The 19,183-nt window shown below is 37.7% G+C and overlaps 1 long non-coding RNA gene across 1 annotated transcript in view; it reads right to left on the bottom strand.

The window, feature by feature from the left end:
- Positions 1-6,102: 6,102 nt before the first annotated feature.
- LOC143659338 (uncharacterized) overlaps positions 6,103-19,183 on the bottom strand; it is a 36,396-nt gene continuing 23,315 nt past the window's right edge. Inside the window, exon 3 of the long non-coding RNA XR_013163498.1 lies at positions 6,103-6,876. This is a non-coding gene — a long non-coding RNA (uncharacterized LOC143659338). The remainder of the gene's footprint in view (positions 6,877-19,183) is intronic.

Below are 19,183 nucleotides of genomic sequence, written 5' to 3'. Positions count from 1 at the left end.
ATTGACCATAGATCTGAAGGTCTATTTTTGAACTCTCAATTTGAGTCCATTGATCAATGTGTCTATCTTTGTGCCAGTACCATGCTGTTATGAGCACTGTGGCTTTATAATAAGCTTTAAAGTTAGGAAGTATAAGTCCTCCCACATCATTCTAATTTTTTAGAATGTTTTTGGCTTTTCAAGGCCCCTTTCCCTTCCAAATGAATTCGATGTAGGTTGCAAAGTAGGTTGCAAAGTAACTTTGGTTTTGCATTGAATCTGTAGATGAATTTGAGTAGAATTAATATCTTATCAACAGTTAAGCTTCTCACCATGAACATGGATGTCTTTCCACCAATTTAGTGTCTTTGATTTATTGTAGCAATGTTTTGTAATTTTCTGTGCATTAGTTGTTTACATCCTTGGTTAAGTTTATTCATAGATGATTCTTTAAACTGCTATTCTAAATGGGATTTTTTTCTTAATTGCCTCCTCAGATAGCTCATTACTGGTATATAGAAACACTACTGATTTTTGTTCATTAATCTTGTATCCTCCCACTTTGTTGAATGTGTATATTAGCTCAAGTTTGATAGATTTCTCAGGATTTTCTAAATATAGGATCATGTCATCTGTAAATAGGAGATTTTTCTTCCTTTCTAATTTGGATGCTTTTTATTTCTTTTTCCTTCCTAATTGTTCTAGCTAGAACTTCTAGCACAGCATTGAATAACAGTGCTAACAATGGGCATCCTTGTTTCATTCCTTATCTTAGGGGGAAGGCTTTCAGTCTCTCACCTTTGAGTATGATGCTGACTATGGCTATGGGCTTTTCATATATGCCCTTTATCATATTGAGGAAGTTTCCTTTGATTTCTCCCTTTTGAAGTGTTTTTATCAGGAAGGATGCTGAATTTTGTTAAATGCCTTTTCAGCATCAATTCAATGATCATGAGATTTTTCCCTTTTGATATGTTAATATTTTATATTACATTGATTTTCTACTGTTGAACCACACTTGTGTACTTGGAATAAACCCCACTTGTTCATGGTGAATAATTCTTTTAATGTGCCATTGGATTTGATTTGCAAATTTTTTGTTGAGAATGTTTGCATCTGTTTTAATTTGCTAGTGCTGCTGGAATACAGTATATCAGTAATGGGCTAGCTTTTATAAAGGTGATTTATTAAGTTACAAATTTACAGTTCTAAGGCCACAAAGTTGTCCAGCAAAGGCATCCAGAGAAAGATGCCTTTACTGAAGAAAGACCTATGGCATCTGGAACACCTGTCAGCTGGGAGGCATCTGCTGGTCTTTTGGCTTCGGATTTGTTTCCCTGGGGCATTTTTTCTGCATCTCCAAACATCTTTGTCTGTGTTGGCTCTGAGCTTTTTCCAAATGGCTCCCTCTTAAATGACTTCAGTAAGTGGGTTAGGACCCACCTTGAATGGGTGGAGACACATCTCCATGGAAACCACTTAATCAAAATGTCCCACCCACATTTGGGTAAGTCACATCTCCATGGAAACAATAAAAAAGATCTTGCCCAAACAGTAAGTCTGCCCCCACAAGATTGAACTAGGAAAAAGAACATGGTTTTTCTCCTGTATACATCAGCCTCACACCAGAATATTCCACCCTCTGGACCCCAAGAGGACATGTTATTTCCATATACAAGATACATTCATTCCATCACAATATCACAAAAGCCTTAAACTTTTTCAATAACAATACAAATACAAAGTCAAAACCAGTGCAAAATCTCAAGTCAGTTAGAGGCATGGTCTGTCCTATGGCAAAAATTCTCTGGCAGTTGACTTGTGAAACTCAGCAACAAGTTACCTTCTGCCAAAATATAAAGAAGGGAGTCATAGGATAAGTATTCCCATTGTCATAGGAAGAAATTGGAAGGAAAATAGGTGTCATTGGACCCAAACAATTCTGAACACCTGCAGGGCAAACTCCATGAGATTTCAAAGTCTGAGAATTACTTATCATCCTCAGACCTTGGAAGAGCAGCAGTCCCACCCTTTCCAAGGGCATATGCAGCAGCCCTGTTCTCTCCAAATGGGGTGAGGGTTCCAACCTCAGGGAACTTTGGGGAGATGACCTTTTTCTCAGCTCCACCCTCTTCAAGCATCAGGGTAGCACTTGGGCTCTCTGCAATCTCTAGGACACATACTGCACCTGCTCAGGACAATGGGTTGGCAGTGAGGCTCCCCCAAATACACAGGCAGTGTTCTCCATACTTTCTGTGGTCCCAGGCAGCAACACTTTTCTGCCTCCAAGTCAAATTTATCCTTTCCATTGGTGGTCTGCTCCCCTGGTCCAAGATTTCTTAGCTTCAGATCTTAGTTTATGTTTCTGCCTTTGAAGCAATTTTTCCTTCAATTTGTCCTTTTCCTGTCCCTCTTAGTCCAGACTGGCAGTGGTTCTGTTTATACGTCTTGCAAGAAACTTGTTGGTTTTCTGTGCAGTATACTTGAATCACATCCATCAGATAATAGGACCATCCATAAATCCTTTCTGGATAACTCCATTTCTATCCTGGCTTCTTTTGAAATAGCTGACTGATTTAACCATGTTTGGTTAAATCCTCATGTGGGGCACTATTCTCTGGGGTCTCCATTTCTGGAAGCTAAGAATTTTCTAGAGCATTAATTTCTGGCTTCTTTATACCCAAGAGTTCAGTTCTCAGCTTATCTCTTTACTGTCACATTTCACTATAAGTTGAAAGGAGAAACAAGGCCATACTTTCCACATTTAATTTGGAAATTTCCTCAGCTAGATATCTAAGCTCATCATCTTTAAATTCTACCTTCCATCCAAAACCAGGACATAATTTTGCTAAATTCTCCATGACTTTAAAACAACAGGTTACCTTCCTTCCAGATTGCAATTACACATTCATTATTTCTGTCTGAAGCCCCATTGGAAGAACCTTTAGTGTCCACATTTCTACCAACAGTCTCTTCAAAGCAATCTAGCATTTCTCTATCAAGTTCCTCACAATTATTCCAGAATCTTCCCCTTATCCATTTAAAAAGCTGTTTGAACATGTTTGATATTTGCAAACTACAGCACTCTACTTCATTGGTACCAAAGCAGCCTCAAACCAGCACAGCATCTATATTCATTAGGTAGGTTGGCCTATAGTGTTCGTTTCTTGTAATATCTTTATCAGGTTTTGGTATTAACATGATGTTAGTTTCATAAAATGAATTAGGTATTGTTTCCTTTTCTATAATTTATTTTTTTTTGTAAGAGTTTTAGCAGGAATGATGTCAGTTCTTTTTGGGATGTTTGGTAAAATTATCCTCCAGTTTTTTAATTTGGTAATTTGACTTGGCCATCTCTTCTTGTATCTTCATGTGCTTTGTAATTTTTTGTTGGTTTCTTGGCATTTGATTATCTTGGTAAGGTTATTTTGAAAGTTGATTTCCCTTGCTTATGTAAGATTTTGTAGTTGCTTGGGTTTGTGTTGAAGGTCTCTTTTGACATTTGGTTTTGTCATTAATTCCCAGCTAATCCAGGAGTTGGGCCTCATGTGGGAGGTGCAACCCTTTTTTTTTGGAAGTTTGTTAAAGGAAAGGCATTAAAGCTGTTTTCCAGAGTGTACTTTCCCTGTCTTCCGAACAGATGGGATCATGTTTTTCCCACATCCCCACCTCTCCCCAGCTACAGTAGCCCACTGGGTGGGGCCCAGAACAAGCAACAGTCTGGTGAAGGCTACAGGTCTCTATGTACTGGAAGTTAACAGCTCTGGGAGTGGGAGGGGTGGCCGTGTGCACTTAGGCTAAGACACCATGGCATCAAGGGTCTGGTAATTCTCAGGTGTATTAGTTAGGGTTCTCTAGAGAAACAGAATCAACAGGGAACACTTGCAAATATAAAATTTATGAAAGTGTCTCACATGACCGTAGGAACACAGAGTCCAAAATCCACAGGACAGGCTGCGAAGCCGATGACTCCGATGAATGGCCTGGATGAACTCCACAGGAGAGGCTCAGCAGCCAAAGCAGGAATGGAACCTGTCTCTTCTGAGTCCTCCTTAAAAGGCTTCCCATGATTACATTTAGCATCACTAATTGCAGAAGACACTCCCCTTTGGCTGATCACAAATGGAATCAGCTGTGGATGTAGCTGACATGATCATGACCTAATCCTATGAAATGTCCTCATTGCAATAGACAGGCCAGCGCTTGCCCAATCAGATAAACAGGTACCACAACTTGGCCAAGTTGACACCTGTCCCTAACCATGACACCAGGTTTCTGTGTGGAATGACCTTGGGCTATTGGACTGAGATGTTCAGCTTGCAGCTGGCCCAGGAGTGTTCAGCTTTTCACCAGCCCACAAGACCCAGACCAGCATGCATCCACAGGCCTCGGGTGGGGAAAGGACTCCTGGCACAGCAGTGCATTTCCCTCCCTTGTCCCCTCCTCTGCCCGTGCATGTTATGAATACTTCAGCCTCCTTGGAGAAAGGATCGAGGCAGCAAGACCCAGAGTGTCTCTCACTGGCCAGGTGTCAGATCATTGCTTTTCATCTCCCTCTCCTGACAGGAGGGCCCACTAATTTACCCCCAAATCAGGCACCTGCAGTACCCTGCCTCAGGGATGGGGGTAGGCATTGGGCACCATAGCAAGTTCTCTGTGTTGACAAAAAGAGTCTACTGGCTCCTGGGTTCCAATGTGGGAACTCCAGGCTGTGGGGCTGAGAGGCATGATCTCCCCAGCTGGAAGTGGAAGTGGGAGTGCATTGCTCCTCTGCCATCTGGTCTAGCTGACACACAGCAGGGGGGCCCAGTGGTGGTTGTGGTTGAGCAAACTCACCCCAACCTTCCAGGCATGGTTTCTCCACTTTTTCATATTAGGTCCTCCTTATATAATATAGAAATCCCTCTCTGGTCACCCATACCCTAGAGCTGCTGTCCTGGTTGTTTTCTGCCTTTTCTCTAGTTGCTCCACGGTGGAGGAGTTCCGTGTATCCTATTGCACCCTGTGGATATGCCTTTAAATCTGAATCTTATAGGATGAGTAATAATTATAACTATATATAATTATATATAGTATGGGGGGAGGAAATAATTCTAGGCAAAACATATGTTCTGCCATATTTACTGTGGCTGGACCCTGTGGTCCAGTGTCTAGATCAAGTTCTGTGAGGTAATGGTGCTGGCAGCATGACTGGTAATAGCAACATCAATTCTTAATCCCTAGATCGTAGTTATCCTGGGTTTAACTTGAAATCTATAGATTAAAGGTGTCCCTATTCTTTCCCAGGCTTCACACCAATTTTGAAAGCATTAATTTCCTACAGTAAATGTCTTCTGGAAATACTTGAGAGTATTTGCTTCCTGCAGTGGATTTTGGCTGAAAATTAAGGTTTATGAGGAGATTGTATTAAAATCTAAATTCTAGGTAAGAAATGGAATAGTCTTATTTGTCTCTGTGGCTTCCTATCTAAATCAGTGTGATTAGGAGTACATGGACATTTGTAAGTAAAAGTGGTTATATAGCTTATATTTCAAATTTTATTCTCAGTACATTTAAGAATGTTCATTCTAAGTAAATTTGAAGGTTTTCATTGTAAATAAATTAATATTTTATTGTTTTAAAAGGTAGCATTATTTCATTGACACAGTAATCCTGGTGTGGAATGGTAGGATTTCTGATGTTTAGAGCCAAGAATCTCCTCCTCTATATGTGCTACTGCACCAGAAAGCAAAAGGGAGAGGCAAATTCTGATAGCAGTTCTCAACTGAAAAAGGAGTTTAGAGTGTGATAGTGAATTTACAATTTTAGGGATTATCTTTCATTTGGTTTTAGTCTTGAAATTTCTGTGAAATGCTGAAGGATCTTTGAGAGATTTTTCCATTAAGGAAGCATGGTATGGGATCAAACAAGGATCAGGAACATTTCTAATTACCATTACATATACCGGTTATGTAATAGTAATAGCTTTGTGTTTTTCCCATCCTCTTACCTTCCTCTTTTCTCCCAAGGATTGCAGAAACCACAAAGATGAAGTCATCCTGTAATCCTCAAATTTCATTTGCTGTCACTACATATAGTTTTTTTTCTACCTTGTTTCCTCTTTATGAGAGGACTAATCCAGATTCTAATGCTGTCATTTAAAAAGCATGAGCGTAAATAGGGTTCTTTTTCCAATTCTTGCACTAAATTGCCTTCATAATAACACTGAGCTAGAAAAAAAGCCAAGTTTTTCAATTAAAATAATGAACGTTTTAAGAAAACAATAGAATATATTACTTTGTTATGAAAGAAGGAATGGGAGTTCCAGGAACATGTCAGAGTAGGGTACATTGTATTACCCCTGTTCTGTAGGAACAGATAGGAGACAGGAAAAAAATGACCAGGACTGCAGTCCCAGGAGGTGAGTGAAGGAAAAGGTGTCCAATACTTCATAGAGAGAAGAGAGGGAGAGAGATCAGGACAGAAAGAGCAGGGTTGGTCTGAACAGCTGTGGCCCTACTGAGGCAGGTGGTGGCATGTGGTGAAGTGTGGATCTGAAGAATCTGATCTTCTCTCTGGTCCAGACTGCCTCTGGTCACAACTGGCAGTGCCCGTGGGGAGACCAGAAGTATGCCTAGCCATCCACTGTGGAAGACCATGCCCCTGGGTGCTGGGAGCAATCAGCTGGCCAGGAACTGCAAATAGCTGTGCCATAGATTATGGACCTACCAGGCCCTGGGTGCTGCAGATGAGCTGCTTCTCCAGGCAACGTGATCAGGTCCTGCATACTGGAACCAACAGTGCCATCAGGGTGGGCCAGAAACATCCCCCCTGCCATGCATGCCTTCTTTCCCGCTGATCACTGCAGTCAGAGAGGGGCAGGCCTGAGGGGTGGAGGTACCTCAGGGGTGCAACCTGCTGGGAAGAAACAGTAAAGTTAATCTGGCAAACTCCTATCTGCCTAGGTTTTGTTTTTCTTAATGTATTTTTTATGTGTAGTATTATATTTAAAATTTTTATTTATATAAATATTTTAAAAATATTTTTATGCACAAATCTTCACACTCATACAGTCCATACATGGTGTACAATCAGTGGCTCACAATATCATCACATAGTTGTGTATTCATCACCATGATCATTTTTAGAACATATGCATCACTCCAGAAAAAGAATAAAAAGGAAAACTCATATATCTCATATCCCTTACCCCTCCCTCTCACTGAATACTAGTATTTCAATCTACCCAGTCTATTTTACCCTTTATTCCCCCTATTTATTTTTCATCCATAATTTTTTTACTCATCTGTGCATACCCTGTATAAAAGGAGCATCAAGCATGAGGTTTTCACACTCACACAGTCACACTGTAAAAGTTGTATCGTTATATAATCGTCTTCAAGAACCAAGACTACTAGAACATAGCTCAACATTTCAGCCATTCCAATACAACATAAACTAAAAGCAGATATCTATATAATGAGTAAGAATAACCTCCAGGATACCCTCTTGACTCTCTTTGAAATCTGTCAGCCATTGAAACTTTGTTTTGTCTCATTTCTCTCTTCCCTCTTTTGGCCAAGAAGCTTTCTCAATCCCATGATACCAGATTCCAGCATATCCCAGGAATTCTATCCCACACTGCCAGGGAGATTTATACCCCTGGGAATCATGCCCCACATAGGGAGGAGGGCAGTGAGTTCACCTGCCAAATTGGCTTAGAGAGAGAGAGAGGCCATATCTGAGCAACAAAAGAGGTTCTCTGGGATGACTCTTAGGCATAATTTTAAGTAGGCTTAGCCTGTCTTTTGCAGGAATAAGTTTCATAGGGGCAAGTCCCAAGATTGAGGGCTTGGCCTATTGACTTGGTTGTCCCCACTGCTTGCAAGAATATCAGAAATTCTCCAAATGGGGAAGTTGAATATTTCCTCCTTTCTCCCCAGTTCCCCAATGAGACTTTGGAAATGCTTCTTTATTCACTGTCTAAATTACTCTGGGATATATCAGGGCATCACACTAACCTGGACAAACCAACAAGATTCCATGTACTTACAGTGTTCAACTAAACTGACCGTACAAGTTAAATTAGGTAATGCACTACCCCAAATATAAATTTTGCACCAAATAAACATCTTTCCCTTTGGTCTTACAAAAAAGTTGAAGTTTTAGAATATGGTTGATATCATTCTTTACCCTCTATTCTGATCTACCCCAGTACTATACAGATCAGCTTCATACATATCCCTAGTCAAAGTCTGATCCCTTTTTCAACTTTTTAAACAGTTGCTATATGGGGTACTGCTGGCTTTCATAGCTTCAGAGGTCTAACTCAGTCTCAGGTATCCCATAAATACCCAAAGTTTCTGGGAATGAGCAGGTTATATACAAACAGCTCAGTAACTCAGAATTTAGAAATAACAGTTACAACTCCTGAATATATGTGACTGCTGTGAGAGCTTACAGTCTAGGAACCTTTACAATAGGCCCCCAACCTGCTAACCCATTCTCTTGACTTCACTTTAGTGAGTTTTTTTATATAATAGTTAGTCCATATGATGGAGACATGATAATATTTTTCTTTTTGTTCCTGACATTTCATTCAACATATAGTCCTTAAGTTTCATTCACCTAGTTGCAGACCTCATAACTTCATTCCTTCTTGTGCCCACTCAGTCGTCCGTTGTATGTATACACCATAGTTCCCCCTCCTTCCATTCCTTAATCATTCTACCCTTAGGCTACTTCCATCCATTGGGAATCAGGAACACTGCCCCCTTAAACACCAGTCTGCAAATGTCCTTTTATGTCCCAACACTCAGTTCTCCAGGTATATACCAAGCAACAGGGTTGCAGGTTGCAGGCAACCCCACACCTAGACCCTGTGGAACCACCATACTGTCTTCCAAGAGGCTGCACCTCTCAATTTCTCTAGTGGCAGTGAATAGGGACATCTTTTCTCTGTATTTTCTCTAGCACTTGTTTCTCACTGTTTATTTTTATCTTTTTTTGGGGGGAGGAGGTGCACTGTCCGGGAATCGAGCCTGCATCTCCCACATGCAAGGTGAGTATTCTACCACTGAACCACCCATGCACCCTTTCAGTTTATTTTTAAAGTTACATTCACATTCATACCATCCAACCTAAGTAAATAGACATGCCTTTGCCAGTATAATCTATATGAAGACATTTCCTTCTTTTCCACAAAGAATCCATACTCTTCCACCATGCCCCTGCCTGTTGACATTTAGTTTTTGCATAATGCCTTTTTTACATTCATTCGAAGTATATTGCAATGTTACTGTTAACTATAGACGCTAGATTGCATTGATTATACTTTTTCATGTATACCATCTGTTTTCAATACCTTACAATGGTGATATTCATTTGTTCTCACTCATGTAAAAACATTTTTGTTTGTTTATTTCTCACCAACATTATCCACTCTAGGCATTCCTAAGTTATACTGTTTCAGTCTTTATCTTCTATCTTTCTTTCTGGTTTCATATGTGCACCCTGCTCATCTCACTCAATCAAACTCACATTCAGCTCCATTCAGTATACTTACATCATTGTGCTACAGTCAGGTAGTATTGTACTATCCATTTCTGAATTTTTACAATCGTTCTTGTTGCACAGTCTGTATTCCTTCTACACCAAATGCCCAATCTCTACTCTATTTCTATCTCCTGATAACCTGTGTTCTTAACTTCAACTCTCAAAGTTCACTCATTAATTTTAGTTCATAGTAGTGAGACCATACAGTATTTGTCCTTTTGTTTTTGGCTAATTTCACTCAGCATAATGCCCTCAAGTTTCATCCACATTATTACATGCTTTATGACTGTATTCTGTCTTACAGCTGCAAAATATTCCATCATATATATGTGCCACAGCTTGTATAGCCATTTGAACACTGATGGACATTGGGTTGTTTCCATCTCTTGGCAATCATTAATTCTGCTATAAAGATTGGTGTTCAAATGTCTGTTTGTGTCCTTGTCTTCAGTTTCTCTGAATATATACCTAGTAATGGGATTGCAAGATCATATGGCAATTCTTTGCTTCTTGAGAAACCGCCTAACTGCCTTTTAGAGTGGTTGTACCATTTTAAATTCCCACCAACAAAGGATAAATGTGCTTCTTTCTCCACTTCTTCTCCAGCACTTGTTGTTTTCTGTTTTATATGTATATAAATATAAAATGGCCATTCCTGTGGCTGTGACATATCTCATTGTGGTTTTGATTCGCATTTTCATAATAGCCCTTGAAGTTGGGCATCTTTTCAGGTGCCTTTTAGCCATTTGTATTTCATCTTCTGAGAAGTGTCTGTTCTTGTCTTTCACTTCTGAGAAGTGTCTGTTCATTGTTTAATTGGGTTGTTTGTCTTTTTGTTGTTGAGTTGAACCTCTCTATATATTCTGTATATTAAGCCCTTATCTGATATGAGGTTTCCAAATATTGTCATCCCATTTTGTTAGGCTGCCTTTTTACTTTCCTGAAAAATTTCTTTGATGAGCAAAAGTGGTTAATTTTGAAGAGACCCCATTTATCTATTTCTTTTTTCAAAGCACATGCTTTGGGCATAAGGTCTAAGATTTATAAGATGTTTCTCTACATTTTCTTCTAAAAATTTTATGGTCTTAACTCTAATGTTTAGGACTTGGTCTATTTTTTTAGTTATTTTTTTGTATAAGGTGTGAGTTATAGGTCCTCTTTCATTCTTCTTACATGAATATCCAGCTCTCCAAACTCCATTTACTGAAGAGGCTGTGCTGTCCCAGGTGGGCTGGTTTGATTGCCTTTTAAAAGATTAATTGTCTATAGATGAGAGGGTCTATTTCTGAACACTCAATTTGATTCCATTGGTCAGTAAATCTATCTTTATGCTAATACCATGCTGTTTTGACCACAATAGCTTCATAATATGCTTTAAAGTCAGGTAGCGTGAGACCTCCCACTTCATTTTTCTTTCTCAGGATACCTTCAGCTATTCAGAGTATCCTACTCTTCCAAATAAATTTAGTTATTAGCTTTTCTGTTTCTGAAAAGTGAGTTGTTGTGATTTTAATTGGTATTGCATAGAAGCTATAAATCAATTTTGGTAGAATTGGCATCTTAACTGTATTTAGTCTTCCAGTCCATGAACACAGTATACTGTTCACTTATATAGGTCTTCTGTGATTTCTTTTAGCAATTTCTTGTAGTTTTCTGTGCATAGGTCTCTTGTATCCTTAGTTAAATTTATTCCTAAATATTTGGTTATTCTTTTGATTGCTATTGTAAAAAGAATTTTTTTTCTTGATTTCCTCCTCAGATTGCTCATTACTAGTGTATAGAAACACCACTGATTTTGGGGTATTGATCTTGTACCTCCCATTTTGTTTACTCATTTATTAGCTCTAGTAGCTTTGCTATAGATTTTTCAGGATTTTCAACATATCATGTCATCTGCAAACAGTGAGAGTTTTAGTTCTTCCCTTCCAATTTGGATGCCTTTCATTTCTTTTTCTTGTTTGATTGCTCTATCTAGAACTTCCAGTACAATGTTGAATAACTGTGGTGGCAGCAGGCATTTTTGCTGTGCCATGATGGTAGCTGTGGGCTTTTCATATATTCCCTTTATGATGTGGAGGAGGTTCCCTAAAAGCCTCTTGTTTAGTTTTGTTTTGTTTTCCATCTGCTGCAACCCCTGTCTGCTGGGGCAAAAACTCCTCATTCCTTTAGTACTTATTCCAGGTTTATCTATGCTGGCAGCCTGTTTTCAGTAGTCAGATTTCATTAATTAATTTTGCAATTGGAACTTGGTTGAGCTAGGTCCTTGTTGCTACTAAAGTCTGTTTCCTTTTCTTTTGGGGAACCAGTCTGCCATGCCTATGGATGAGGGCACCAGCCTCCAGGGCTTGGGGGACTTACAGTTCTATGTGGGATCTCAGTTGTTCCACCTTGTTAAGATTGGTGTACATTGTGTGTCTGCTCTCTGATCTCCCCCCAGCAGTTGTTCTGTGCCATTCCTAGCTATTTACTAACTGCTCAGGAGGATAAACTAAATTCTACACCTCACTATGCCACCATTTTGTCCCACCTCTTTCTATATATTTTATTCATTTTATTGATCTTTTTATTTTTTATTTTATTTTTAAGTAAAAATCATAAATGTTAATGCTCCCAATCATGAAGCTCCAAAGTACATGAGGCAAACGGTGACAAAATGAAGGGAGCTATAGTTGTTTAACAATAATAGTGGGAGACTTCAATACACCGCTCTCCACATAGATAGAACAAGAAGACAGAGGATCAACGACAACAAAAAATAGAAAACCTAAACAATATGATAAATGAATTAGACCTAACAGACACATAGAGATCATTACACCCCCAAACACCACAAGATACAGTCTTCTCTAGTACACCTGAAATGTTCTCCAGGATAGATCATATGCTGGAACACTAAATCTTTATAAATTTAGTGAGATTGATAAAATCTGAAGCACTTTCTCTGACTACAACAGAATGAGCTGTAAATAATGGCCAAATAACAAGTGCATTCATATATATATGGAAATTAAACAGTACATTCTTAAATAATCACTGGATCAAAGAATAAATTGCTAGCACAAATGCAGTGCTGGGAGAGAAATTCAGTGCACTAAATGCCTATGTTAAAAAACAAGAATGAGTAAAAATCAAGGACCTAAATACTCACCTGGGGAATTTAGAGAAACAACAGCAAACTAGCCCCAAAGAAAACCAAAGGTTGTTTTTTTGAGAAAATCAATAAAATTGATGGACCATTAGCTAGACTATCAAAGAAAAAAAAGAGGATGCAAAGAAACAAAGTCAGAAATGAGAGGGGGTTGTTTCCATGGATCCTGAAGAAATTTAAAAAGTCATAAGAGAATGCTATGAACAACTATATGCCAAGAAACTAGAAACATAGATAAAATGGACAGATTCCTGGAAACACACGAACTACCTATATTGATTCAAGAAGAAATACAATATCTCAACAAACCAACTACAAGTAAAGAGATTCAATCAGTCATCAAAAATCTTTCTACAAAAAATAGGCCAAGACCAGATAGCTTCACAGGGGAATGTTATCAAAATTTCATAAACAACTAACAATAGTCCTGCTCAAACTGTTCCAAAAATTTGAGGAAAAAGGAATGCCACCTAGCACATTTTATGAAATCACTCTAATACCAAAACTGGGTAAAGATGCTACAAGAAAGGAAGACTACAGACCAATCTCCATACTGAACATAAATGCAAAAATTCTCAACAAAATACTAGCAAATAGAATCCAACAACACATTAAAAGAATTATACACCTACCATGCTGGAGACCTGGGTTCAATTCCCTGTGCCTGCCCATGCAAAACATAAAAAATAAAAGAATTATGCATCACAACCAAGTAGGGTTTATACCAGGAATGCCAAGGTGGTTCAACATAAGAAAATCAATCACCATTATATAGCATATTAAGAAACAGAAAGGGGAAATCACACATCATCTCAATTAATGCTGAAAAAGCATTTGACAAAATTCAGCATCGTTCCTGATAAAAACACTTCAAAAGGTAGGAATCGAAGTCAAGTTTCTAAGTATCATAAAGGGATGTAAGAAAAGCCCATAGCCAGCATCATACTTAATGGTGAGAGATTGGTAGCATGCCTCCTAATATTGGGAATGAGACAAGGATGACCATTATTACCATTAATATGCAGCATTATACTAGAAGTCCTAGCTGGAGTGATTAGGCAGGAGAAAGAAATAAAAGCATCCAGATAGGAAAAGAAGAAGTAAAATTTTCATTATTTGCAGATGACATGATCCTATCCTTATAAAACTGTGAGAAATCTATGACAAAGTTTCTTGAGCTAATAAATTCAGCAAAGTGGTAGGATACAAGATTAATGCACAAAAATTCATAATGCTTCTGTATACAGATACTGACCTTTCTGAGGAGACTATTAAAGAAAAAAATCCACTCAAAATAGAGAACAAAAGAATCAGGTATCTAAGAATAAACCTGACCAGGGATGTCAAGAAGTTATACACAGAAAACAACAAAACACTGCTAAAAGATATTTAAAATTACCTAAATAGATGGAAAGACATTCCTTGCTCATAGATGGGAAAGCTGAATGTTGTTAAGATGTCAGTTGTACTCAGATTGATCTACAGATTCAATGCGATACCAATCAAATACCAATAATTTACTTTGAAGACATGGAAAAACTAGTAATCAAATTTATTTGGAAAGTAAAGAGACCCAGAATAGCTAAAGATATCCTGAAAAAGAAGAGTGTAGTGGGAGGACTAACATTTCCTGTCTTTAAAGCTTACTATTAAGCCACAGTGGTCAAAACAGCATGGTATTGGCACAAAGATAGAAGTATCCACCAATGGAATCAAATTGAGAGTGTAGAGATAGACCACCAAATCTGTGGTCAATTGATCTTTGATAAGGCCCCCAAATCCACTGAACTGGAACAGAATAGTCTTTTCAATAAACGGGCATGGGAGAATTGGATATCAATAGACAAAAGAATGAAAGAGGACCTGTACCTTACACCCTATACAAAAGTTAATTCAAAATGGATTAAAGACCTAAATGTAAAAGACAGTACTATAAAAACTTCTGAAAGAAAATGCAGGGTAACATCTTCAAAATCTAGTAATAGGAGGTAGCTTTAGACCTAAAGTACAAGCAGTGGTAGAAAAAAAAAAGATAAGTGGGAACTCCTTAAGATCAAGAGCTTCTGTGCCTCAAGGGACTTTGTCCAAAAGAGCGAGCTCAATGGGATAAAATATGTGGAAACCACATATTGGATAAAGGCTTGATATCCTGTGTTCATAAAGAAATTATTCAACTCAATGTAAAATAGAAAACCTCCCAATTATAAGAAGGGCAGAAGATGTGAATAGGCACCTTTCTGAAGAGCAAATACAAATGACTAAAAATCACATGAAGAAATGCTCATTTTCATTAGCTATGAGGGAAATGCCAATCAAGATGCTATGAGATATCACTTCACACCTATAAAAATGGCTACTAGTAAGCAAACAGAAAACTACATTTGTTGTTTTCAACATTTAGAAATATGACCCGGCAATATCAATACTCAGGATATACCCAGAAAAGCTGATAGCAGTGACATGAACAACATTTGCACATTGATGTTCATAGTGACACTATTCACTGTTATCAAAAATGGAAACAATCTAAGTGCCCATCAACATATGTGTGGATAACAAACGTTATATACATATGATGGAATATAATGAAGCAGGAAGATGAAATGAGGTCCTGAAGCATGTGACAATGTGGATGAACCTTGAGGACATAATGCTGAGTGAAGTACATCTGACACAAAAGGACAGATACTGTGTGATTTCAGTATTATGACTCTATTAAAGGTAATCTCAGAGGTTATACTGTAGAATATAGCAGACCTAGAGGTATATGAAAGCTAGTGATCGGGGAAATGCTACTAAATGAGATTGAACTTAAGTGGAAGGAAATGGATAGAAGTGATGATAACTAATTAACATTGCCATATTAAAGGTGAATATGATTGAAAGGGGCTGTATAGTGCCGTGTGTCCCACTGATTACATCTACAATTAAGTTCTCACACAAAACTCTTTCAAAGGTTTGATACTGTACTAAGAATCAATAGTAGAGGGGTATGGGGGAAAACTAAAATTGTATGCTATGGCCAATAGTTAACAGAAAAATATCAACAGTACTACAGCACTACCAGGGGCAATTAATTAATTGGGATTGGTGGACATGTGATAAGGGGTACTTTTGATATTTGGTGATGCTGTGTTTGTTAGTGCTTTGTCTCTATGGACCAATGAAAACTCCTAAAATTGGGAGTTCTGCTGATTGTACAAACAAATGAGGATTCTGTAAGACATGGTTTGTTTATTTTGGACATTATCCATGATGCCCAATAGATGGAGGGAGCCAGGAGTCCAATGACAGAAAAGCAGAATAATGAACTGTGAAACATTTATATGATGGAATATGGTGTGGCTACAATAAGGAAGGATGTCAGGAGGCATGCAATGAACTGAATAAACAGTTTATATATTGTTTATAAACAATAAACACATTGGGGACAATATGCTGTGCAAAATAAGCCAGAAACAAAATAATATGCTAAGGTCTCTTCAGGTAATATAAGAAAATTGGAGCCTGGATTGTAATCCCTTATAGCAGCCATACTTTCTGATGTAAGCATATTTCAAGATTCTGAGACAATAAGCTATATATGTGTTAGAAGTATTTCCCTGGATCCTTGAGTAAATATGTGACAGCTATGACCCAGAAATGGGGTGCTGCAGCCCTGAAAGTTAGTATAGCTATATACAGTAACAGTTAAAATAACTAAAAAAGAGATCACATCTCAATTAGATATAAAATCAAAGCCAATCTGGCTGAGATTAAAATAATTCAGAATACAGGGTAAAAGATGATACCGTTTGTACTCTAGATGTTCACCTATGGTATGAGACCAAAGGCAGAGAGGTTTACTGTGTCTAGAACCTAATTTTCTGTAACACAAAATTGAAATCAACCTGTCTGGATAGCTAATTTAAACAACCCAAACTCCTGGAGTCCAGAACGGGAGTGAAGCCTTGTAATTCTAATAGCTTAATGTAATACCTGGATACATCTCAGACTATGGTGGACTGATAATTAAAAAGTATTGATAGAGTCCCTTGAGGATCTAAAGGGAAAAAAATACGGAACTATTTAACTTTTCCATCTGGGAAATCCCAGGTACCGTCTCTACCACTGGGGGACTCCCAAGAAAAATGGGCCAAGTACTTGACTTTTAGGCTTGCCCTTATGGAACTTATTTCTGTAGTAGAGAAGCTAAAACTACCTATAATAAGGCCTAAGAGTTGCTTCCTGGAAATCTCTTTGGTTGCTCAAATGTGGCATCTCTCTCTTTCTCTAAGCCCAACTCCGCAAGGAAAATCATTATCCTGTGCCTACATAGGAAATGACATTCAGGGTTGAGAATCTCCCTAACAACATGGGGTGTGACTCCAGGAAATGAATCTGGACCTGGTACTGTGGGACCAACAATGCCTTCCTAACCAAAAGGGGGGAAAAGAAGTGTACTAAAATAAGACATCAATGGCCAAGAGAGATCAAATAGAATCAAGAGGCTATTCTGGAGGCTACTCTTATGTAAGCTTCAGTTAGTGTTAATTGCCCTTGTTTGCTGAAGTCCAACCTACATTACTCCTGTTAACTCTTAAGAAAACCTAGGGCTCATATTGAGGCTTATAAAAGTTTCAGGCACTAAGTTTCATTTCCTGGAACCTACAACTTCAGAGGGTTCCCAGGTAAGATAAATCCTGAAACCAATGGAGACCAGCCTCTTCAAGATTATCAACTAATTACATCCCCCATCCTTTAGTGTTGACACCCCTTTCAACATGAAAAAGTCAGAACAGGCATTACCTAAAGATCCCTATAGATTTGGAGAAGGATCAAATGAGAAGGAGGAGTTATAACAGAGAAAATGGGATTTAACAAAGGAGTATTACTGCTGAATCACTATATTTGTATTTCCTATAACCTCCGGTGTTTAGAGCAGCTAAAAGGAAAAATCTGAAATAGTGGAATGGTAACCCATAAAAAACTCAGAAATCTGTTCTGTAACTACTTGTTGAAGTGTACTTTGAAAATCATTGCTTTTTCTTTGTATTTGTGTTAGACTTCACTATTTAAAAACATTAAAAAGAAAAGAATGGACTGAGATCATAAAGATTTTACAATGTCATTGTCATTGACATAGTCATATTGTTTCATTCTTAGTCATGTCAGCTAGTCTTTTGAGCATATACTATGAACCAGATAAATAAGACATACTCCAGATTTTTTTGAGAGCTCTGAGGTATGTGTGTGTGTGTGTGTGTGTGTGTGTGTGTGTGTGTGTGTGTGTGTAAAGAGCATAGGGTCTGAAACCATGTTACCTGGGTATAAATCCAAGTTCCACAAATGCTGGCTTTGTGTGCTTTTGGAAAGATTACTGTGTGCTTCAGTATCCCCATCTGTAAATGTTGATAATAATGGCATAGTGTTATTATAAAGATTAAATGAGTTAAAGAATTAATGTATTGAAAACACTTAGGGCACTATCTGACCCATAATAAACATTATGTAGTGTTTACTTGGATAGTAATCTCTTATTCAACATCAGACGATTCATATGGGAGATAAAATTTTCAGATATGTTAAAAATTAGTAGTCTTTTAGCTATGCATTACCCCTTACTAATCATCAAATACATTAAAAAAAAAAACCATACTAATGTTTCAGATGTGGGAAGGCCTTAAAATGTGTCTCACATCTCATTAAATGTGAGAAGCAGTCCTCAAGAATAATAAGAGAAACCTTGTGAGTTTAGTGTATGTGAGAAGATTTTCAATCTTAAGTCATTCTTGGCAAAACAAACCATTCTGGAGAAAGTGTATGAATGAAATGAATGTGGAAAGCCTAGTTTATATTTAACTAAATTTCAAAGAATTACCCCTGGAAAAATGCTGTGGATGCAATGAATTTATGAAAGTCTAAAGTTACTACATATTCTGTATGGTAAACCAGAAAATTAATACTGGAATAAACATCAGATGAATGTCATAAATGCATGAAAATCTTTGATCATCCTGAATCCTTTATATAAGAAATCACACTGTACAAAGCATTGTCATTGTAATAGGTGTGGGAAAACTTTTGGTCATAGGTCATCCCTGCTTAAAAATAAGAGTAATTCATATAGGTGGGACATTTTATGAATGTGTTCAATATTGGAGAAACTTTAACTCCAAATTAAACTTAACTGTACAAATGACAAGTGAAAACTTCTACATGTGATAAATATAGAAAAGCATTTAGTAGTGGCTCAAATTTCATTGTTCATCATAGAATTCTTTCTGGAGAAAAAGGCAATGAATGTGGGTAGGTATGTAGCAGTGATTTGAATCTTATATCCAAAAGAACTCATAACAGAAAGTAACGTTAGAATGTAATACATATGGAAAATCCTTAAGGCAATATTAATCACTCAATTTACATATGAGAAATTATGCTGGAGGTAAAGCCCAGGAATGTAATATTTGTGGTAATACTTTCAGTCATATGTGTCTGTATTTTAATATCAGAATATTAATAGTTGAAAGAGAAGCCTTGACA

The sequence above is a fragment of the Tamandua tetradactyla genome, chromosome 16, assembly GCF_023851605.1.
Source record: "Tamandua tetradactyla isolate mTamTet1 chromosome 16, mTamTet1.pri, whole genome shotgun sequence".
NCBI classification, from domain to species: Eukaryota; Metazoa; Chordata; class Mammalia; order Pilosa; family Myrmecophagidae; genus Tamandua; species Tamandua tetradactyla.
Note: the sequence above shows the minus strand (reverse complement) of the source record. Positions and strands in the feature narration are given on the sequence as shown.